This window comes from Bos grunniens, chromosome 26 (assembly GCF_055505025.1).
Source record: "Bos grunniens cultivar Pamir isolate PY7600 chromosome 26, Bosgru_T2T1.0, whole genome shotgun sequence".
Taxonomy (NCBI): domain Eukaryota; kingdom Metazoa; phylum Chordata; class Mammalia; order Artiodactyla; family Bovidae; genus Bos; species Bos grunniens.
In genome coordinates, this window is record NC_141190.1 from 17352305 (window position 1) to 17366214 (window position 13910).

General features: G+C 40.1%; 1 protein-coding gene across 14 annotated transcripts in view; it reads left to right on the forward strand.

Annotated features, from left to right (window-relative positions):
* The window catches only part of ENTPD1 (ectonucleoside triphosphate diphosphohydrolase 1), a 106026-nt gene that overhangs the window by 21385 nt on the left and 70731 nt on the right, over positions 1-13910 (forward strand). The window contains exon 1 of one of the 14 annotated variants that reach the window (XM_086378872.1): positions 8471-8593. The exons of 12 other annotated variants lie outside the window; for them this stretch is intronic. The gene's annotated coding sequence lies outside the window, so the exon portion shown is untranslated. Of the gene's footprint in view, positions 1-8470; positions 8594-13910 lie in introns of those variants that run through there. One more of the 14 variants, XM_086378878.1, reaches the window with a different exon arrangement.

A 13910-nucleotide genomic window follows, 5' to 3' on the forward strand; every position in this document is an offset into this window, starting at 1 on the left:
TTAGTGATGTCCTGCAGAACTTCTTGACATTGATGACATATACTTTTCCCCTGCAAACTCTGCAGCTCCCACTTATGCCACTAGTTCTCTAATTCATCTGTGCATGTGAACTCTGAACGGTTAGAGACACTTTTTTTTCATGGGAGACGATGGTACTCCTCAGGTGCCTTCCCCTTTGGGGCTGTAAATGTTTCTTTATTAGTCAAGAGCCACACCCTCTGGACATTCCTTCACACACATGAAGTGTTACTGAGGTTTCTCTGACTTCTTTTTACCCTTCCTGATTTTATACTTTCTTTCTAGAATGCTGCTTCACAGTAGTGCTTCTCTAAAGCAAAGCCACCTGTCCGTGGACTCCATGACCGAGTCCCCCTCCTAAGCCAGTCATGGTTCACTTTGACTCAGCCCACCCCATCCAGCCAGTGGGCAGAAACGCAGCAAGGCCTTTACATTAGAGCAGGTTGTACTGGTGGCTCTTTTGTAACTGAGACACTTTTAAAAGGCATTGGCAGTTTGGTCAGTTCTTAACCTAAGAGACCTTCCCCAATTGACAAATAAATTTATTAGGTTGAAGCTTTTGAAACTGACTGTTTTCTAAGATCAAAAATTGTCAACTCTTGGCACTTTCTTATGATTCATCCTAATATGTAAAATGATCTTAGATGTCAAGGAAACATACCACTTGCATATCCCAGAAGATCCCCAAGACAGATTCTAGAAGGTCTTCCACTGACTCCTAAACACCCAACCAGGGCTGCATTTCTCACATATCAATAGGAAAAGTTTTTCATTTAAAAAAAATGTTCATTGTTGTTGAAGAGGTGGGAAAATTAATATTCCCAAATTGTTGGCCAGAATGCAGTGGGTAAGCTTTTCTAGAGGGAAATGTGGCTATAATTATTCAAAACCTTAAAAATGTGTACACTTTGACCCAGCACATCTACTAAGCACATCAGAACTTACCCTAAGTGAAGCAACCTGGATATGTGCATAGATGTACCTTCAAGGATACTCATTAGAGCATGGTTTGTGACAGTGAACGATTAGAAATAACATAATGTACATGCCTAGGTGAAACAATCAAATAATTAAATGATATAGTAAAAGAATTTCCAAGGACAAAAGGAAAAAAGCATTGTTAAGAAAAAAACAAGTTATAAAGTTGAACAATCAAGACCCATTTTGTTAAAAAATTTATAAATGTAGACATTAAATATACACAGGAGGAAGACTGGCAAATATATAATGAAATATTAAAAGGACTATTTATGAGTGGGTTTTTATTTTCCTCTTTTATTTCTGTATTTTCCAAATTTTTAAAAGTAAGCATATAATATTTTGCAATCATAAAAAATTGTTACGGAAAAATTTTAATGTTAAATGGAAAGTAACTTACTGACTACTAAATAATTAAGCAGGTAAGAAATAAATCTGAATTTCAAATAACAGGAGCAGATGAAAGTAGGAATGAAAATGAAATGAGAAAGTTATATTGGATTAAAAAAGAACAGGTGTTTGCAAAACTGAAAACCACTAAACTCTTAGTGTCATAATAGTAAGATTGGCTACAATTCTCCTTTGTCTGCCTTGTAAATGAAGTTTCCCAGCACAGATCAATAGCTCCACTAGGGAACATGAGGACATCAAATATGTCTCAAAGAATTACAGACCTTGATAATCAACTAGTTCAGTGGCTGCAGGAGTTTTTTAATTTGATGTACTGGCAGGATTTCTCTTTAAGAAGTCAATATCAAATTTTATCGAAGTAATGCATGCATATAATTAAAGTGAAGTGAAAGCCACTCAGTCCTGTCCGATTCTTTGCATAGTCCGTGGAATTCTCCAGGCCATAATACTAGAATGTGTAGCCTTTCCCTTCTCCAGGGGATCTTCCCTACCCAGGGATCGAACCCAGATTTCCCGCATTGCAGGCGGATTCTTTACCAGCTGAGCCACAAGAGAAGCTCAAGAATAGTGGAGTGGATAGTCTGTCCCTTCTCCAGCAGATCTTCCCAACCCAGGAATGAACCAGGGTCTCCTGCGTTGCAGGTGGATTCTTTACCAACTGAGCTATCAGGGAAGCAAGTCAAGTTTAATAATCGTAGCAAAGAACTGCAGTCACCCATGCCATCACTTTCTGCCCGCCCCCTTACCCTTAAGTCCTGTTCTGCAGATTAACCCTTTAAATCTTTTTAGGATTTCTTTTGGCATTTGTGCTTACTCTGCTAATTTATTAGTAGATGTTATCTGTTGCTTTCCTGTTGTGGCAGCTGAGTGCTTTGCTTTCTTACATTCCCCCAGGGTTGTTCTCTCCATACCACCACCACTATATGGTGATATCACAATTTCTGGTTCAGTCAGTATCTGATATTTACCTTAGAAATCTAAGTTAAGTGTTGCTTGTGGCTTAGATTTCCTTTCCTGTGTGACTTTTCATTTTTACTGGTGTTAATAAGGTCTCTTTTTTTGTTGTTTTTTAAGTTTTAGTTAAAACTTTATCTGGGCCAAGTACATGTTTGTAAGGAAATGTTGATTACCATTTTCCACCACTCTTTGGATTCAGCTATACTAGGGTTGGGGGTTGGGGGAGGGGCGAGACAGTATAACTAACATGTTAGCACAGCCAGCGAGCTAATGCATGCATAAAAGAAACGTGGCGTGAAATATTCCATTCCATCATTGCTTGGTATTCTAAATATAACTCATTTCCTTTCTGATGATATTTCCTTTCAAATGAAGTATTTTTTAATATTTTACAGAATTAATGTATTCATAATATATTCATAGTTTCATAATTTCACATAGCACAGAGTTAAACAAAGTTGTTTTATCTTCAGCTTTCATTTTTAAGTCCAATAAAGGTAAAAAGGACAAAAATAAGCTTTCCTTTTTTTCTTCTCATCAGTTCAAAAAAACTCATAAGCATATGTTTATAAAACCTGGAATTTTAGGAGTACCTTAAAGTGGCTCCTGTTAATAATAAGTACTCTAGCAAGTCTCCTAGGGTTACCATAATGTAATGAAGAACCATAAATTGGGGAGCTTAAAGCAACAGTTCTGGAGGCCTAATGTTTGAAATGAGGGTGTCAGCAGCTCCCCTGGAATCTGGTGGCTACTGACAATGCTTTGCAGAATTTGTCTGTTGCTTTGCAGCCATACAACCCCAAATCTCTGTCTCCATCCTCACATGGCATTCTCCTCTCCATGTGTCTCCCTCCACATCTCCTTCTGTGCATGACTATCTACCTCTTCCTTTTTTTAAAAAAAATATATTTCTATTCTTTTATGTTTAATTATTTTTGGCTACACTGGGTCTTCATTGCTTTGCATGGGCTTTCCCTAGTTGCAGTGAGCAGGGGCTACTCTCTGTTTCCTGTGTATGGTTTTCTCTTTTCTATGGCTTCTCTTGTTGCAGAGCACAGGCTCTAGAAATCATGGGCTCAGTAGCTGTGGCACATGGGACATTTTTTCATCTGTGTCTCTGATAGCAATTCTTTTTTGGTAAACCTTTTGATATAATTTCCTGTATAGTTAGTAAATCTTTTCTTTTTTGTCCCTTTTCTTTTCCTGTCTGTTCTTTTTTAACCGCCCCCACCCCCCACCCCGCCTCCCCTGCCTTTCTGAATCCATTGTCTTGTTCCAGTCTAAGCTGGCTGGTCTCTTGGCCTGCTTCATAGTTGTCCTCCTGGACTTCCCTTGACCTTTCTCCTGTGTTGATTCTTGGTTTGTACTATATCTCTTCCTCTTTCTAGGTTCACTACCTCATCTGGGTGGAGCACATCCTTCAGTAACTTCCTGAGAAAAGGTGTACTGGGGGAAAAATGTCGAGGCCTTTGTGTATCAGAGTTTTGAAGTTCAATGCGATTCTAACTCCCAATTATTTTTATATCACTTGTTCCTTCCACCCCACCCTTTGTTTCCAGGAAGCATTTAGGATTTTTATTTATCCGTTGTGTACTGAAAATTATGCTGGTGTACTTTGGTGTGTGTTTTTCATCCATTGTGTTGGGCATTCAGCCCCTCCCATCTGGCAATTCAGATCTTTCAGTTTGGGGAAATTTTCTCATATGTTTTCTTTGATAATTTCCTTCCCACGCTGTTCTCTGTTCTTCTTTTCTGGAAGGCCTATTAGTCAGATGTTGTCTCTCATGTTAATTAAATTTCGTTTGTTTTCTCTCCTTTGACAGTTGGCTCTACTTTCCAGGGTATTTCCTCAACTTTATCTTTCAACCATAACATTTAAAAATTTCTTATTTCAGCTTTTATGGTTTAAATTTCTAAAAGCTTGTTTTTATTTCCTGGTGGTTTCTTTAAACAAAGTTGTACACTCTTTTGGCCTCATAGATATAATATTTTCTTATTTCTCTGAGGCTAAAAATTGAAGTTTTATTCTCTCTGTTTTCTCTTTTTATCACTGTTGTTTGTTTTCATTTCTGCCTTTCATGTTGAAGACTTTTTTCTTTATGTATTATTATTATCATCACACAATTCTATCAGATTAATATTATTATTATCCTCATTTTATTGTTAATGGTTCTTAGATCATTGTTTTACTTTTCCTACTGTGGATGTCTGGAAAAGTTATCATGGTCTGGGCATATCCACAGTCGAGCTTCTCAATCACATTGGGCTTTCTTTTGAATCTTTAAGGTTTCTTCTTACTCTCCTATACTTTACCTCCCCCACCTCCCAGAGAAAGTTGTCTTACTATATTAGACAGCTCTGTTAGAAAGATATGATCGTTATAAAGTCTAATTGAAACATTTCTCCTTCCCTGCATTTTTCCTCTGTCAGTAGCACCAGTTCTGTCCTGTGGGCCAAAGAGACGGACCAAACCTAAATCTCCCTCCATAGGATAGACCCTTAGATATTTGCAAGGATATCATCATGACTCTTCCATGTCTGTCATTCTCCAGTCTGAAGAGGCCTAGGTCTCCTACTGTATTTCCCTCTTCCGTCAAGCTCCAGTTGGCTAATGTTTTGGAAAGCTTTGGATCAGCTTTTAGCTGTCCAGATCTCACTCTAAGCATAGTATCTGTAACTTAATGCAGACTCCAGATGTGCTTTGAAACACTGAAACTTGAATGGGATATTCTCATTAATGTTTCCTACAATTGGTTTAGTTTTAACCTGGGAAGTTTCATGTGTTTCTTTTCCTAGTAGGTGACAGTTTTGAGAAGTTTCTCATAAATTTTAATTTCTGGGTGGTTTTTGATTAGGGTTATGGGTATGTTTATCCCTTTTGTTGATTACTATTTTTTTGTGGGAGTGCAGGGAGGTATGGGTACCAGGGAGGTGAGGGTCAGGGAGGTGAGGGATAAAGAGGTAGAGGGCATAGGGAGGTAAGAGGGTGCAGGGAGGTGAGAGGGTGAAGGAGAGTGGGGACAGGGAGATGGGGCACAGAGTCTGCATCTGAGTCCTGTCTCCACAGGTCATCCAATTATTGGTGTAAAGCCTCTATGGGGCTAGAGGCTCAGGGTCTGTTGCAAGGACTGAATAAGAAAGTCCATAAGAGCAGTCATTATAGTGTCAGGAGAACAGCAGGTACCCAGCAAAAGTGAGGTACAATTAAGTGAAATGAAGTGAAGATCTAAAAAATGAGAAGGCAGAAGCTGGGTGAGAATGTGGCAAGGGGAACATAGAGCAGAAAAAGGGAACAGCACGTGTCAAGCTCTGTGTCAGGAAGAGGCATGGTTTGTTTAAGGAACAGGGAGGTAGTCAAGGATAGAAGTGTCTAGTGAAGGGTTCGGGGTGGGAGACTCTGTTGGTTACTGTTTTAACTTCTTAGGATTTTCTTTTCAAGGCCAGTTGCACTTGACCTTGTTATTGTTGTTTAGTCTCTAATTCATGCCCATGAACTCTTTGTGACCCTATGGACTGTAGCCCATCAGGCTTCTCTGTCCATGGGATTTCCCAGGCAAGAATACTGGAGTGGGTTGCCATTTCTTTCTCCAGGGGATCTTCTCAACCCAGAGATTGAATCCACATCTCCTGCATTGTAGGCATATTCTTTACCATTGAGCCACCAGGGAAGCCCCTAACCTTAGATATTGTTAATCCCAAATGGAGGTGCTAAGATAAAATTGAAAAATGGAAAGATCTTGTTAATATTAAGTGCATAAATAAAAGTATAATATGCATATCTGAAGAGGAAAACACAACAGAAACAGGGTTATTCCAGGCACCATGTTGAGCATTTTGTATATATTACCTCATTTGCCCTTTATAATAATCTTATGAGAACTACCGTTATTCTCATATTGGAAGTAAGGAAGTGAGGCCAGTGCCTGGTATAACTAGGAGGGCCAAAGGTGAGATGCAGACCTAGAAACGCCAGATTCAAGGCTAACGGTACTGTCACTAAAGAAATGAAGCTCACACATGACATTTTGTGCTAATTATAGCTGATATTGTTGAACGGAATTCTCTAATTTACTAAAGTGTACTGCATCTTTCTCTTTTCTCTAACAGAGCACACCAAGCATTTAAAAACATATTTAATAGGTCAAGATGATGACACTGACATTCTGAGCGTTAATTTTTGTGTTCTTTAAGGGCAGGGATTAAGTCTTATTCCTGTTTATGTATCTAGAACCACTCACATTCCAGGCAATCAAATATGATTCAGATCAGTGCAAGCATGAGTGAGTGCATAGTGAATGAATGGATGAATGAAATTATAAAATAGCACCGATCAAAGTTTTTCTATTAGTATTTTTAGACTTATTTGCCCCTGTACTAAATCCTAAATTCCTGGCTTTGCTCTATGAGCTCACATGTCTGCCCTTTGTATGTTTTTTCCTTCCTGTCAGTGTTCTAAATGGAATATCTGTTGACATGAGATTTGCCTCATCTCTGCAGATGGGAGAGAGTAAAAGGAAGTTGCCCTGATTAGTTCAGGTCATGTCCAAGGGAGGGGAATAAACTCATGTTTGATCCAGCCCATGGCCATGTTGAAGGGTTTGGATCTGAGGAGTGGGGTCCAGCTCTGGGGTGTCTGGGAAGTACATTCTTGGTCTGTGGCCACATTGTCAGGTAGGGAGATCTGTCTGCATAAGCACAGAGAGAACATCAGAAACTGAATTTAGGTCCTATGTAAAAGAAGTGGACCAGTAGAGGGAGTCAGCCCCCTAACAATTTGGTCAACATATATGGCCAGACTCTAGTCCTCGGGTGGAAATGAAATGAGGACCAGTACCTGGATAGCCAGACAGACTGTTACAGACTTTGGGATGGATTTAGCTAGGGAAGTTTGCCCAGATTCTTCCAGAGGGGACATGAGATTCTTTCCAGAACAATTAACACCAGGCATGGGAGCAATCATGGTTTTCCAGATGCTCTCCCACTAAGGTGAAGAAGTTCCTAATATATTCCAGAAGTTAGATGGGGTTCCTAATAAATTCCAGAAGTTTTCATCCTCAGGATGAAAACCGATATCTTTCCCAGAGCAGGGCAAAGCTGGACAGGGCAAACAGAGAGGGACAAAACGCTGGTGGAAGCTCAGTGAACAAGAGCTTCTTTCTTTTCTTTGGACCTTCTTTCCTCCAGTTTGTTAAAGTCTTTCTCCAAATACACTGCTCTGAAGTGTGTAGGTAACACTGCAGAGATAGTGCCATGAAGGCACTGATTTGAAGTGATGCGTAAAGGAGTTGGGCTTCCCCAATGGCTCAGTGGTAAAGAATCTGCCTGTAATGCAGGAGATGCAGGAGATGGAGGTTCAATCCTTGTGTCAGGAATATCCCCTGGAGGATAGCACGGTGACCCACTCTAGTATTCCTGCAGGGAATCCCACAGACAGAGGAGCCTGGGGGGCTGCCGTCCATGGGGTTGCAAAGAGTTGGATACTACTGAAGCAACTGAACACGAGCACATAAAGGACCCTTTTAAGAGCTTGACGTCCACTACGTCATTTACAACAGCCCTTTTTATCCCCATCAAGATATAGAGCATTCCCATCACCCCCAAAGTTCCCTCGTGATTCAGTACATACCAATTTACTTTTGATTGATTTATGGAGTGAAGAACTGAAAATCACATTATGGGTGGTACATTTCCTCTGTGCATCACACTGAAAGTGAGATGTTGACAAAGTAGGTGGGTGGATGTGTCCAGAATGGGGAAGGATCCAGAGGCCATGTAATATAAGGGACATCTGTCAAAGGAGATAATGACATGAATGTGACTGGTACTGATATGGTAGTTCCAAGAAAACATTGGAAACTTGCTCCTGGTCAGTCAGGAAGGTTAGCCAGAGGAATTTAAGAGACTATCCAATATTGGATGAAAGGGTCATTTGGGGAAGTCCTGAATCTTAGAATAGGCCCTTTGAGGAAGTTCTGAGTAGGGAGGACATGAAGGAGGAAGAGAGAGAATTTCCCTGTTGCCTTATTGACTTCATCCTGCATTAGTTCATCTGAACACTTCCTGTTTGTTTCCCCACAATCTTTCTGTTGTTTTACTTCTGCACTGAATTCTCTAAAAGCTCTAAGGATGGTTTTTAAACTTCCAGTCCTCTGTGTCACAAATTCTATTCGTTTTGGGATTCTTGGATGATAATGGGAATGGTGAGGTGGAGCCATAGAGAACATCTAAGGTAAAAGGACGTGGGGCTGGACGTGGAAGCCTTGGTTGAATTGTACAACCCTGCCACGTACAGGGTGGACAAGTCCCCTTGCTATTTAGCCTCAGCTTTTACATACCTGAATATGGGATTTGTGTGTGTGTGTGTTTCTTCTGTGTCCTGTAGAGTTTCTCTGGAAATCAGAAAAGAGAATGGACGTAAGTGCGTGTTTGCAAACTCTTGTCAAGACCATCAAAATGTAAAGTTTTGTGAGTATCACTGTTGCCATTGTGACAATGCCATTTGTTGAATCTCATTTAATTTGAAAGCTCCCTAATTCACAATAATTTGTGTAGTGGGGTCATTACCATGTTGGAGCCTTAATAGAGACTCTATCCATTATTCCCTAAAGGTCAACCACTCCAGAGTCACATGAGAACAGAAAACAAATATTGTTTGTGAATTGGTTTCAAGTACTGTCAGCTTCAAATGGAGGTCTTTGGGGGTCCTTGGCTGGCACATCAAGGGGGCATTTCAACAGAAAGAGGCTAAACCTTGACTAGACCTCAGAGCAAATGTTCCCTCTGCTCTTCGCCTCTCCCTTTCTAAAGGAAAACATTTTCTACTTGTTTGGGTGCATGTAAACTTTATCTGCTTATTCTAATCCATTTCCCCCAAGCCTTCTTTTGCTTGTTCCATTTTAAACATGGAATAATCTTCTAACACACCCAGTTTTTATATTATTTTCTGTTTTAGGAGTTTCACAGTATTCCTAGAAATTTTGCCCAAGTGGCATTGTGCCTTAGTTATTTCATAGGTATGCATAAAAAAACCAATATCCATTTACATTCTTCCTGTCATTTTGATGGTAGGAAAAATATCTGAGTTTATTTTTAAGGCAAATCACATGACAAAAAGAATAACAAATATTTGTGGTTGTCTTGGGAACTCAGTTTCTAGATATTGCTGATTATGGAAAGGAGGAACAGATTTGAAGATGGGACAGTTTGGTAACCAAGAAATAGAACAGCAGAGGACCCTGGAATAGGGGTGGAAGGAAATAGACCGTCTATGTAAAAAAATATATATATACAGGTTCCTAGTCAATTTTTTCCTTTTTTTCTGTTTCTGATTACTATATCCTGTCTTCCTGAGGGTGGAATGCTTTATATAACCAAGTGATTTTCTTGTTCAGTTTTGTGTGTGTGTTTGTTTGCTTTTCAGTAGGAAAGATCTGGGTAGCAATTTGTCCCTTTGCCAAACTCTTCATAAAACAGAGTTTCAAAGGGAAGAGACCTGAAGCCAAGAAATCCTGCTTTTTGTATTCCTGGATCTTTCTTGGAATAGCCCATCGTGTGTGGTATCTGAAGACGCAGTACCAGCACCAGCTGTGTATACAAGATCCTTAGAATACACAGACTTTATGGGAGCACTAAAAATGCACTCCATGGTTTGTTGTCAGCATTTCCAGCACTTACTCTCACCAGTAACTCTTCACTCTGGCCAACCTCAGAGATGTGGGGATGTCTGTGAGCTCTGAGGTCTCTTGTAGAGAATAGGGGCTCTACCTGCAGGTGTGAAAGCTGGGGAAAGATTCTGGATTTACTCCCCACCACCCCAAGACCCTGGTAGACCCAGGAAGTGGAAATGCTGGAGGCCAATACTTGTATGGCCTTCTGAGTTGCCCACTGCATCCAACTTGTTGTTCTTCCAGGAAACCTTTGATGTACATCCAGGGCACCGAGGGCCTGTTGAAAGCACCCTAGGCCTCCATATCCTCTTCCTGAAGCTGGCAGACAAAGAGGAAGGAGGCAAGAGTTATTATCGGGAGAGGAAGTAAAGCTGGAAGCTGGGGTGAAGGTAGGATTCAAGGATCAGGATCTGCAAGGTTCCAAGATCACTCCATCCTTCAGACCAGATTTGGGATGGGGTGTGTTGCAGGGAGTTTAAGCCTAAAGAGTGTGTCTTTGTCAGGCACAGGTGATAAGGACTGGATTCGTTTGCCTGTTTACTTCCCCATATGGATTAGTCAGGAAATACAGATAATAGACTCTACTGCTACATATCAGCTGGATTGGGGACCCCTTTGATGAAGGTGTAGCACCAGCTCACATGACAAGACAGCTACTGTGGAGGTATCCCCCTCTGATCTCTCTTCCACGGAAAACACTCCTCTCTTCTCTGATTCTGTTCTCTGCTGTGGTGGCTGGACAACTCCCCTCTGTTGTCACAAATTGATTTCAGGAGGGTTTCTTGTTCCAGGCCAACTCCATTGATCTTTCTCCCGAAAGGAGATAGAGCAGATGAACCAACTTCCAGTCCTAGTTCTGCCCTTTACTAGCTGTTTGACCTCAGGTTGGTAACTTAACTTCTCTGAATAGCAGTTTTCCACCCATACAATGGGATTAAAATATGAGTACTTAGTTTATAGTTTTGTTATAGATATTAACTGAGATCATGAAACCCAGCCTAAGCTTTGGCTTAAGCAGAAATTGCTGGAACAACCTATTGTGGTCAAGATCATAAGATCACAGGATATGAAGGTCAGCCACAAAACCCAACCTAACAACTTATGAGACAGAAATAGTTCATTGCAACTTTTCTCAGAGGATGGCTACGTAAACTGGTTCTGCTTGGCTGAAGGAAGTGGGTGGGTAGTAGGTGGGGGTGGGAGGGATAGAAGAGAATTAGATGATTATCAGTTCCTCCTGATAATTAAGAGCGTGGACTTGCCAGACTCAGACAAGCTTGTGTTCAGATTCCAGCTCTGCACTCAGTGTCTGTGTGACCATGAGCATATTCTGACTCCCAGTTTCCTCAAGTGCAAAAAAGGGTCTGATGGTATCTACAGTGTTGGAGGCTTTCACAAATAATGCATGTAAAGTGCTTAGCACAGTCCCTGGTACCCAGCAAACACATAAGAAATGATGCTGGACGTGACTGTGGGGGTGACGGGAGCTTTTCTGGTCTGTAGTCCTTCTCTTTTCACCTGAGGAGGTAGGAAGGAGACAGGGTGAGTGCTGGGTAAAACTGGGTGCTGGTGAAGTACATGTGATACCTGAGGGCCTCATTTCTGAGCCTCTCATCTACCTCTGATCCTGTATGTCTTTACCACTGAGCCACCTGTGAAGCCTTCATTAGTGCCCTTCTTCCTTGATTTAATTCTGCTTGAAAAGAAAGATATGGTTAGAAATGTAGGAGAAATAACTAGTTTATTTAGGCATTAATAATCCTAAAGGTGAGAAATACAAGGCAACCAGACACATGGCTTCAATTTTTAAGAAGGCAGATTAAAAAAAAAAATCAGAAAGATGATAGGTGAGATTCCATGGCCAGATTTGGTAAAGCATATGGCTCAAAAAAGTTGAGTCTAAAAATGAAATAATCAACTAAATGAGAAATCTACTTACATAATCACAAGTAATCTTAATAGATAAGAGAAGATAAACATTTAAAACATTCATTTGACCAGAGGGAGTTTGATAAGGAGCTCAGAAATTATGGGTCAGTTTTTTCTTTTATGTGTTTCTCTATTTTCTAAAAATGTCTATGAGGACCATAACTTTTATACAAAAAAAAAAATTTCCCCAGATATTTGTACAATAGAGGAAAAATAGCGAGTAATTGAGAAAAGGTTTAGAAGCTAGGAGAATTCTTTTAAAAATAGTGTCACTTGGGCCAAGTATCATCTGGAGATTAGGCATGCAGGAAAAAATGCTAAAGATAACAAAAAAAAGTTATTTTGGTTATGATTCAGTTCAAGAACATGAGCAGGAAGGGAGATGCACAATGACAATGGATTTCACAAAGGAATTGGAACTCTGAACTTCTATTTTGCTTCAGTCTAGAAAAATGCAGTTGGATCAATTCAAACTAAAACTTGCATTATTAAGTTATTAAGAAAGCCCCTGACTTTTCTAAATGAGTTTAAAGCACATGACAGAGATGACCTTTAAACTCTCAGAGTTGGCAATCTAAGTTATGAAATACAGGAGAGATTGGATTCAGGAAATTCCACATGAAGTTAATTCTTGGAAAAATCTTAAAATAAATATGGAAGATTTGTTAGAACCTAGGAAGAAAAGATCCCAACCACTTGAGCTGGCATGGAGTTTTTAAATCAAGTCGTATCAAATCACCCCCATTTGGGAGATGGATAGTTGGGGGCTAGAATTAATAAATTTTGGCAGTCTCTCAAATTTATAAAAATAGTGTACTCTAGTTCAGCAAAAGATTCACAAAATTTTTAGTTATAGAAAACATCAAACAAAAAACAGTGTATAGTTTAATAAACCTCTGCATACCTATTACCCACCTTCAACAATTATCAATACATGTTCTGAGATTTTTGTTTCCTCTGTTACTCTCCCTTCCACTAAGTCTTTTTGTTGTTGGTACTGGAATTTTTAAAGACAAATCCCACATATTATATAATTTTATATGTAAGAATTTTAGTATGAGAAAGATGTATAACAAAGTCTTTCATGATATGCTTAAAGATGAGATGGAGAAATATGGACTGGATAAGAATGAACTAAGAGGATTAGCATTAGTATGAATCGTGGCTAAATCATGTCAAATGTGTGAAAGTGTTAGTCATTCAATCATGTCTGCCTCTTTGTGACCCCAGAGACTGTAGCCCACCAGGCTCCTCTGTCCATGGAATTCTCCAGGCAAGAATATTGGAGTGGGTTGCCATTTCCTTCTTCAGGGGATCTTTTCAAGCCAGGGATCAAACCTGGATCTCCTGCATTGCAAGTGGATTTTTTATTAAAAACTTTTTTTTCTAATCCTCAAAGACAAAACTCTTTATATACAAAACTATGTTCTGTTGACTTGGAGAAGGAAATGGCAACCCACTCCAGTGTTCTTGCCTGGAGAATCCCAGGGATGGGGGAGCCTGGTGGTCTGCGTGCAGTCTATGGGGTCTCATAGAGTCGGACATGACTGAAGAGACTTAGCAGCAGCGTGTTCTGTTGGCTAATCACACTTTCTATGTTTTCTGAACATAGATTGGTCTGAGCCACCAAATCATGTCAAAGATGGTATGAAATCCACATTGAAGAAAGGTTATAGATCAGCAGTCCCCAAATTTTTAGGCTCCAGGGACCGGTTTCATGGAAGACAGTTTTTCCATGGACTGGGGACAGGGTAGGAATGGTTTCAGGATGATTCTCATAAGGAGTGTGCAACCTGGATTCCTCTAATGTGCAGTTCACTGTAGGGTTCTATCTCCTGTGAGAATCTAAAGTTACTGCTCAGGTGGTAACACAAACGATGGGGAGTAGCTATATATACAGATGAAGCTTCACTTGCTCACCTGGCGTTCACCTCCTCAGTTCAGTTCAGT